The sequence below is a fragment of the Cebus imitator genome, unplaced genomic scaffold (genome assembly GCF_001604975.1).
Source record: "Cebus imitator isolate Cc_AM_T3 unplaced genomic scaffold, Cebus_imitator-1.0 Scaffold188, whole genome shotgun sequence".
In the NCBI taxonomy this organism is placed as follows: Eukaryota; Metazoa; Chordata; class Mammalia; order Primates; family Cebidae; genus Cebus; species Cebus imitator.
The window spans coordinates 2,398,701-2,409,073 of record NW_016107503.1 but is presented as its reverse complement, the minus strand read 5'-3'; the positions used below and the strand labels follow the sequence as shown (position 1 = coordinate 2,409,073).

General features: G+C 36.8%; 1 pseudogene; it reads right to left on the bottom strand.

Annotated features, from left to right (window-relative positions):
• Window positions 1-8,500: 8,500 nt before the first annotated feature.
• On the bottom strand, window positions 8,501-9,745 carry LOC108316517 (annotated as a pseudogene).
• Window positions 9,746-10,373: the final 628 nt, after the last annotated feature.

The following is a 10,373-nucleotide window of genomic DNA, read 5'->3' as shown; positions in this document are numbered from 1 at the left end:
AGGTCATTGACATTCTAGAGGATCCATGCAGTGGTGTGAATACATTCGAAACATAGGGCACAAATTCCTGTAATAGTAGATAAAATAAGCTCAATACTTAATTGAAGTATTTGAACTTTGGAGAATTAAGTAAAGTTACATACCAGATAAAGTAATTTAAGAGGAAGCTGTACAAACCACTGTCCTGTAGGAAATTAAAAGTGGGCAGTTCAAAAGCCCTTGTCCAGAGACACCTTGAATATTAGAGAGATACAACTCGGGAGGTTTCAACTGTCAATACTCATGTTCTTTAGCATCTGTAGCAACCCCTGGGAGGGGAGCCATTTGACAGGTTTAGGTTTGGAGTAGTCATATCCTTAAAGCAAGGGTGTGCTACAGACAGAAGTTACATTCAGGTTGTATGCACTTGTTCAGCTTTAGTAATGGTATTAGAGTTCTCTAGAGGGACAGAACTAATAGAATAGATGTGTATATAAAGGGGCGGGTTATTAACGACGATTAACTCATGTGATCACAAAGTGAAGTCCCACAGTAGGCCGTCTGTAAGCCGAGGAGCAAGAAAGCCAGTCCAAGTCCCCAAACCTCAAAAGCAGAGAAGCCAACAGTACAGCCTTCGGGCTATGGGGGAAGGCCTGAAAGCCCCTGGAAAATCACTGGTGTAAGTCCAAGAACCCAACATCTGAAGAACTTGGAGTCTGATGTTTGAGGCCAAGAAGCACCCAGCATGGGAGAAAGGTAAAGACTGGAAGACTCGGTGAGTCTAGTCCTTCCAACTTCTGCCTGCTTTACTCTAGCTGTGCTGGCAACTGATTAGAGGGTACTCACCCAGATGGAGGGTGAGTCTGCCTCTCCCAGACTCAAAATGTTAATCTCCTTTGGCAACACCCACACAGACACATCTGGGAACAGTACTTTCCATTCTTCAATCCAATCAAGTTGACACAACATTAACCATCACAATAATTGTTAAGATATTGAAGTATTTCAGCTCTGACTTCCTACCATGTTGTCCCTCTGTAAGAGGGCTTCCTTTTTATTCAGCAATTAAGTAGTTAATTCCAGCCACCTCTAAGATCCTGTTCTAGCTCTGTGGCTTGTCTTGATTTTGTTTGGTTAGTACTTATGCTGGTTGTTAAATATCTTTATTATTTCCAGAATTTAATATCCCAGGAGATTTCTGGAGATACGGAGTACATGTAATTTGGCCAATTTTAAGCAAATTTCTTTGCCACAGAACGTCATGTTGAGTTTAAAAGTGATAGCAAGGTTAGTATGCAGAGTGCAATACATTCAGTGCTTGTCTTCCAGTGGAATAATTTGCGTGTTGCTTATTTCTTTTAACTGTAATGTTTTTGTTATTGATGTTTTGCTTTGTAAATGAGTCACATTAAATGTCAATTCAAATTAGTAAAGAAAAAAACATAATTACTATGATTTAGCCTCATTTTTACCCTGCTATCCCAGAATGCTATAATTTGAATTGGAACAAATACATATGAAATAAAATTTAAATTTTATTATATTAATAACTGTACAGTGAGATTGTCTTATGCTCCATACTAATTGAATATCTATCAATAATAATTAGCAAAATGTGTGTTTAAATTATGCTTACACTTTAGTGACTATGAAATACTGGCAAGTTATAAGAGAATCATTGTAACCTCATTGTTGGAGCGATTCTTATTTAAATATGAATGTCCACTTTATTGAAACTGTGACAAAAACATTGATTCACTGAAATTAGATTTGTTGCTGGGCAAAAGTGCCTAGTGATTGCTTTTATTAAATGATAGGATGTCCACAAATAATGGGAATAGTAGAGATTTCTTAAAGGAAGAAAAACATACTAGTATTTCTGGGGGTAATCTTGTCATAAAAACTGAATTCACTAGGAGATGAACATGCCTATTTTTGCTTTGATGTATTTTTATAGTTAGTTCACATCAGACTCCACAGATCTTGTATTTTCGATTATGTTCATAATGCTGACCTTAAGTGAATAATATGTTTTAACCACAGGAGAGAGTTAGAAAGTTATGATATTTTGAACTGAGAATATATTAGATTTTTCTTCAAAATTTCAGGCAGGGAAAGATGTCAGAAGAGCAAACACTGGAGAGATCCTGTAATAAGAAAGCATCACTAGAAAACTAATCTTTAATAAAGTTCACTCAGAAACTATTCTTCAGGGCTCGTTTATTCAAATTCCATATGAAAAGAAATGATGACTTGACTTTTGTTTGACTGTAATTGTAACCTGTGCCTAATGTAGATACAGCCATGGAATGCACCATTGCATTTTATCTTTTTTCTGATATGAACTACTAAAATTTTAAGTTTGCACTGGAAGAGGGATGTAAAGAATGATCACCCTTCTCTAATTTGTTTTATCTTTGAAAATGCTGCTAACTTTTAAATAAATCACCCTAAATTAGAGCTGCAATAACAATCATAGCTATTGGAAACACTGTCTGTATTCCTGTTGTAAAGCAATGTTATAAATTTTCATTGTGTAGTCCTGTAATTTCACTCTTACAGTATGTAATATTTTCCCAGGATTATATAACTTCCAGGATAATGTATTTTACAAGAATTTTGTCTCCCCATTTTCCACGCTCTCTGCCCCCTAATAAATATATGTGCTTCCGAACTTCAAATATGTCTTTCTATAATTTGAAGTTGTTTTTAGTAAGTGATTGCCCTTTTTATCTCTAATTTTTATTCAACAATGTGGTGCTTATTGAGAGTTAGAAATATTAAATAACCTTCACATACATATTAATAAGTTTGATCCTTATTTATTCCTCTTTCTGGCTGAAAGCATAATATGATATTTATTTGATTTTTTTTCTCTTATAAGTTTTACATTGATTAGGTATGTAACACTGTAGAATACAGAATATTTTTTAGACTTAATCATCACTTTTGTATCAGTTCATATCCTTTTCTATGTTAGGCTATCTAAGGATATATTCCTCTAAAACGTTCTATTATTGTTTATGTAAATCTTGGTCACCTGGCTGAGGTAATGTGGGCCAAGTTTCTCCACTGCGAAACTCACCTTTTCTTTCCTTTCCCGTTGGTACTCTTTGAAAAGAAATTACTATGCACAGCACGGCCTACACATAAGAGGTGATGAATTATGTTCTACCTCCTTGAAAACAGTATCTACCGAAATTATTTGTAATAATTCTAGATGGAGATTTGTCTATACTATGATAATGATTTAACTTTATCTAAATGAAATTAAAAATATCAATTTTAACTTTTTTGCACTTATAGTTAGTTCCTTGATAAGAAATTACCTGCTAGAATCTGGGCATTTATAAGACATGCATCTAACTTCATGAATACCAAACATATTGAATATAAAAATATTTGAAGAAATATCCACCATTTTTCTTGAATCAAATTTGTACTGAGTCTCATGTGTCTATTCAATTATATAACAAACATTTATTGAGTCTCTAATATTAGCTAGACAATCTTCAAGAATTTATAAATCTATTATTTTTGTAAATGCTCACTCAGAATTTACATAATAGTAGGTATTACAGACAACAAATATTTAAGTATAATATCATATGCCAGGTAGTTCTAAGTGCTAAGGAGAATATAAATCAGAGAACAGGAATGGTGAGCCTTGAGTTGCTATTTTAAGTAGTTGCATTAAGGTTAACATTTGTGCAGAGAATGCACAAAAGTGATGGATGAAGTCAGGGACTATCTGGAGAAAGAAAGCATTTTAGGCAGTCAGAAGAGGAAGTACAATGACCTGGCATGTTTTATCATTAGCTAGGTGAAAGGATGGCTACAATCACATAAAACAAGCAATGAAGGTGAGGCCAAAGAAGCAATGCGGTGGGGAACGTATTGTTGACTCCCTTCACCTGGGCCATTAGGTAATTATGGGAATTTTAGATTTAAATCTAATGAACCTGGGAAACCATTGGATTGTATAAAGTTTTTACAGAGGTGTGATTGCTGTGAGTGCCGGTTGTTAGTTAATGCAGGGATAGCACAGATGATCATTTAGGAGCCTATGGCTGGAATTTGACAGCAGTTAGATTTAGGGTGACCACATGTTCTGCTCTGTCTGGAGTCTCAGTTTGTACCTGTTTATCTGACAAATAATTGCTTATGTAGTATTCCTGAAAATGTGCCAGTGGGGTTGACTTAATGGTGGCCTTATGCAGAGGAGGATGGCGGTGTTGGAAGTGGTACGAACTGGTCGTAATCTGTATATATTTGGAAGATGATGCCAAAAGCATGAACTGTTGTTTTGAGTAAAGACTATGAGAGGAAAAAAATGGGTCAAAAATGACCTCTGGAATTTTTTCCTGAGAAACTGAAAGTATATATTTCCTTTTTATTGAGATGTGATGTCACATGAAGAGCAGAAGGGTGTTAGAATTTTAGTCATGGTAAATTTGAGATGCTCTTAAGGGTGTTAGATAATCAGTTGTATGTCATTACATTTGAGAGTTAAGGGTCTAGTTAGACATACACATTTGTCAACACCATGTCATGGCAGGAGAGGAAGACCTCTTAAAATTGACTTAAGACAGTGAAGCAGAGTGACTGAAAACTTAGAGACAGTGCTTTCAAGCACTTTTGCTTTAATAGATTATTAATAATACTTACCTCATAGGGATTTTATGAGTATTAAATATTCTTGAAAATGTGCCAGAGTATTGAGAGAGTCATCTATGTGGATATTATTATAACTAAATATTATGAGTGAGGTAAGCATTTTGACATATGATTTGAAATTTAAGTTTTGGGGACGAGGCAGGGAGAATGACTTGGATTCAGTCATGAGGTACAGATGTGAGTCTTCTTTCAAGATAATTTAACTTGAGAGTTTCCCAGGGATTCACAGGACAAAGCTAGTTCTTGGCTGAAAGTAAGAGGGATGGTGAAGACAGCGTCGAAGTAGCTGAGAGCAGAGGTGATTCTGGGTGATGAAGTACTGCAGTTGCAGAAGGAAGAATGACATGAAAGGAAGTTCGGGAGATGTGGGGTTGAAAGTCAGAGGTGTGTGAACCGGGTTCCTTAGGAGTCACTGATTAGGATAATGGGCATAATGAGAAAGGTTCCCATGAACACCGGTGAGTGGTAGATGTGAGGCTGTAGTAGTGGCTGTGAATGGGAGGAAAGGAAAGAGGTTGCCAGGGAAAAGCAGACCTCTCATATCCCTCTTTACTATTGCTGCTGTTGGAATGAAGTCAGGTAATGACGGTGTTATTAAAAGCAAATGGAATCCTGGGACCCTGTCTTCCCTCTTGCTGGTGGGGAAATGGAAGCTAGAGAGGGAGCAGTGCATTATAGCACTGTGGTTTCTTTTTAAGTTCAGAGCACATAGAATTGTGCAGTTGGTTTCTCTGCCACCAATAAAGGAGCAGAGGCCAGACATATACATGGGAGGCCACTGGAGCTCATATTTGCTCCATAGAACTATCAACATACCACGTGCTAACTGCCCCATCAAACGTCACTAAATGAATTTTTATTATAGGGATAATTTTATTTTTTAGGCCTTGTAGGCAATGTGGAAATGATGGTGGCAGAGATGTCTAAGAAAACCAGTAGAGGGGAAGGGAATCCATGTTTCTAGAAAGCTATGCATGACAGGAAGTATTCGTCAGGTTTGGATGTATATGCCAAGAGACAGGAGGAGGGAGAGCCTGGATTTATCGTAATGTCACAATGCATGAATTGCACTAGTATAAGAAAGATAGCAATTTTAATAGTTGCTATATTGGAAATACTGGGAAGAGAGAGATTAAAAATGATTTTTAGAAACATTTAATAAGTAATGAGCTGTGTAAACTCATACTCTGCTGTTCAGTGAAGACCATAGTGAAGATCTAAATTATTAAAAATTCATATTTTGCTCTTTAATGATGGTACCAGCTCTATGTGGGTGATACTGAGAAACTCATTTGGGTATATCCAACTCTCTTTTTCATCCCTTTCTAAAACTACTGTAGCTATCAGAGTGACAAGAACACAGAATAATTCTATTAATATTTTGAATGAATAGAAAAATACTTAAATGATTTCTCCTGGTCCCTCCTGCCCTCTATCCTGTATCCCAGACATATGCTCCACGAACAGAAATCATTATTTACAAAAGAACTTTAAGATTTTTGCTCTAATGTAAAACAGAAATCTATGCATTTATAAGAAAAGTGAAATACTTGAACATTTAGTTCAAATAATAGTATGAAACTTTAACCGAGAAAGGAGGAGTACTTAGATTTTTCATTTGAGTTAAATACTTCTATTAATAACTCACAGTCTTCCATTTTGCCTATTTGAAAAGACAATTTATCATCAGCTAATAATAAGGTATCCCTTTCAAAGCCATCTTGGAAATAACATTTGAATAGGATAAAGAAATTCAGACTCTGAAGTTTTTGTGTGGTATTATTGTATCCACAGATTCTGAGACAAAAAGTTAATTTTTCACTAGTTAATAAGTTATTTCTTTCAAAGATATCTTGGAAATAGTATTTGCACAAGATAAAGAAAGTCAGGCTCTAATGTGTTTGTGGCATTTATTTTATCTATGGATTTGAGGATTTGTTTTCTAAGCTTATTTATGAAGCAGAGCATCATTATAGTTTAATGTAATTGTATGTTATACAGGATGCTTGGTGATCCAGAAGATTTGCTGTGTCAAGTGGAGAGCTCTAATGGGCTCCTTCTTGCTGACCATAAGCCAGTTGACTTAAAAACCTTTGCATCCTAATTGATTTTGAAATACTCAGAAGTCATAACTTTGGAAGAATCACACTAAATTATAGTGCAATGCTGTGCAGTTTTTAAAAATCTTTGGAAACAACATAAACTCAGAAGCATCAAAGTTCTTTGATGATGTTTCTTAGACATTCTCAAAGTGTATGCACCATGATTCAGAACCTTCTTGACTACAGAAGGCCCTCTGCAGCATTAACTTCCAGACAGTGCATTTAATAAGTTACACACACAGACACAAAGACATGTAGACACACACACATACACACACACACGTTTTTTTGTTTTTGTTTTTTAATGTAAAAAAGCAACTTATTCTATTTTAAGCATTTACACAGTTAGTCATGGAGAGTACCGGTCCTGCTGGTGAAACAGGCCACCCAAAATGGAGATGGCATCAAACTATGGTGGTGGTTAAGGACTAACTTCTAAAAAAAACAAAGCAACTCTTATCAAGGATTAATTTAATTTTAAAGACAAACACAAGCTATTGACTCACTCTTCTCAACTTGACCATCTACCTGTGGTGTAACTGTCAGATAAAAAACATACATCTTTAAAACCGGGCGGTCCCAAGTTCAAACAAAAACAAAACACCATTTTACAAAAAGGAAAGAAACAGTACAAAAACAGCCCAAGAAATAAAGTAATGAGCAAAAACATACAGGGAAAAAGGAATGTGTGGTTTTGACTTAACTGAAGAAACCAAGAGGAACCTGGTGTACTTATGAAAATGTGCACCTTGGAATGTCAGGTGTCAAGAGTATAGATTAGGAATCTGTATTACTTGAATCTCCCCTACTTCCTGAATAAAAATGACATCTCTCAGTATTTACCCTTCATGGCTCAGATGCCTACTTCATTTGGCTCTGTCAGTTACTCTAGACTTAAATGAGCCTGAAAAACCTGGGGACATTACTGAGTCCAGCTTGGCCATGAGACCCCCACCTAGGTGGCACTGAAGGCATTAAGAAGCAGTTACCCAGATAGAACAGCAGAGTGGGACTATCCAGGGGCCAACAGCCTTCCAAGCTGAGAGACTCAGGGGGCTAAGAGCATTCCAGCTGAGGGCCTTGAGCAGACTCTGACCCATGCATTTACTCTCTCTGAACAGGGGATTATTATTAACAAACAGGTGTCTGGTGTTTTCTGACAGAACGAAAATAAGCTAGGTAGGCAGCTGGTGCCTGCTTACCACTGATCAAGGACAAACCAGAAAGTATTCTCCACGAGGGAGTCATGAAGGCAGGGTCACACTTATCCCATGCTTAAAGAAATGTTTTAATTGGTATATGATATACACACACTGTTTTGCTGCTTTAGAATGCCCCAAGTAGTTTTCCACTTGGGGGGGCTGGCTAGGCTATCCTTGTCATCGTTCTTCTTAGCAAATAATATATTTTTTCATATACTTGGCATTTCTCAACATAGCATAAGAAAAAAAAATTTGCAAATAATATTCCCCTTTCTATAGCTACTTTAGTCCTGGACTTTTTACCAGAAAATTCTTGAAGAAAATTTTGCTGTAAGACTGGCTTTGCTGAATCAAGTCCACCCATTAATATATAGAAAACACCCACTGTTTGAGCTAATAGCATGACTAGTAGTGTCTATTGCAGATGGAGAGCTGTTAGTGTGTCTGTGTGTTTCATAACCAGTGTTAAATCAGTTTTGATGTTGAAAGGAGAAAAAAAGGGGGAGTCTGAACTCACAAGAAGTACAGACGTATCTAAAATCATTGTCCTTCTGAATCCATGCTTCCTTCAGGGTCTTCATCATTGAAAATGTTCTCTGCCATTTTCCACACTTGCATGATACTGTCTTCTGACACAGAACAAATTATCCAAGGCTCATTGGGATTCCAGGAGTAATCAGATACTTGGCAGTGTGACCATCATGAGTAAACAAGAACTCCGGTGGCCTGCATTCTGCATCTTCTAGGGATTGCTTCTTTCTAGTTTTACTTAAATCCTAGACATTCAGTCTGTGGTTAGTACTACTGGAAGCCAAAATAGTCTCATTGTGAGGTGACCACTGAACCTGGAATATTTCATCCTTATGTGATCCAGAAGAATGCAACTGAAGTTTCAGATTTCTCAGATCCTACAAAGCAACGGTCTTAGCTGATCCTGTGGCAAAAATGAACTAACTGAAATGACCGAAAGAGAGGCAGTTCACTTCAGCACTGTGAGCATCAGGTGAGTAGATTGTTTTGGAATTGTTGTTTGAATGAGTATCCGAAACTGTAAATTTCTGATCATCAGCAGCTGGCCCAAACAGAGACTCATGGAACAAACACCTGGAAGCCTCTTCTACTACTTCTGTATTCCCCATAAGGATGGTCCTTACATCCCACACTTTTCCTTCCTTGGAAACAGCACTGATGTCCCATTGGCAGATGGTGTGGTCATCTGAAGCAATAAGTGCCCACTGAGATTTGGGTTCTATAAAAGCCCACAGCCTTTCTTCTGACGTCCACAGTGATGCAAGTCTGGGATTCACTCTCCAGATGGTCTGCTTTAGAAGGAGGTTTTGTATAGTCAAAGACAAGAACATCACTAGATAGAGTCATTGTGGTGATGATACAAGGGTATTGGAGAACATTTCAGGTTCTGTTTAGTTCTTCAGCTTGGTGTTGGTTTCTATTTCAGTTTTCCATTAACCGAACCTCAACCTCCACATTCTCTTTTCTCACTGTTGTACTGTGATGCATCAAACTGAGCATCATCATTAGGAAGCAGCGCAAGGTGGTTTTGTTCAACTGATGTGTGTGCACCTGGGACAAGCTGATGAATGCTGAAATCTTTCCCTTCTGTCTGGTTACATCTGGAAGTCACTGTGCAGTTAGGCTGGGCCACTCCCAAGCATGCATCACCACCTAATCATAAGGAAAAGAGGTGTTATTTTTCCATATTTTGTACTCTTCCTTGATCACATGTTCTTCCACTGCGTTGTAAAAGCCTACTTCCTTCTTGGCCATAGCGGGCAGGTGAGCCAGGGAAATCCTGGGGTTGAGCATTGTGGGAGGGGCGGGGAGGCTGCAGAGTATATATAAATGTTAATAAGGATGTGTAAATTATATTTGCAACTCTTAATTGGTGCTAGTAGCAAGAGAAATAGACACTTAAAATATCCAACTAGTCAATAAGGCATTAAAGCAGAAATGTTACATCATTGTAAATAGAGTCCTAGGAATCACCCTATATTTCTTTTTAAGTTAAATTAAAAGTAAAAAGAAATTTACATTGAATAGGCTAATAAACAAATAATAAAGAGATTACTGTACTAAATTCCTTTATTAAATATGTATGTTTGGTTATTTTTTATGATGGTTACTTTTTAATGTGTGTAACACATTACTACATTTTTACTAATTTCACTACATTTATCTAAAGTGAATGTTTAGCTTTGGAATAGAGCATTCCTTGCCAGAGCCCAACTTAAATAAAACTACACATTCATCTTTAAGCAATTAATTTTGAAATATGCTTTAAAAACTTCTGAATAATTTCAGGGATCCTCCACACTTAAAGAATTCTTGTCACAACAAAGCTTAACCTAGACATTTCAAAAGGTTATGCCATTTCTCTGGGAAGAAAAATAATTGA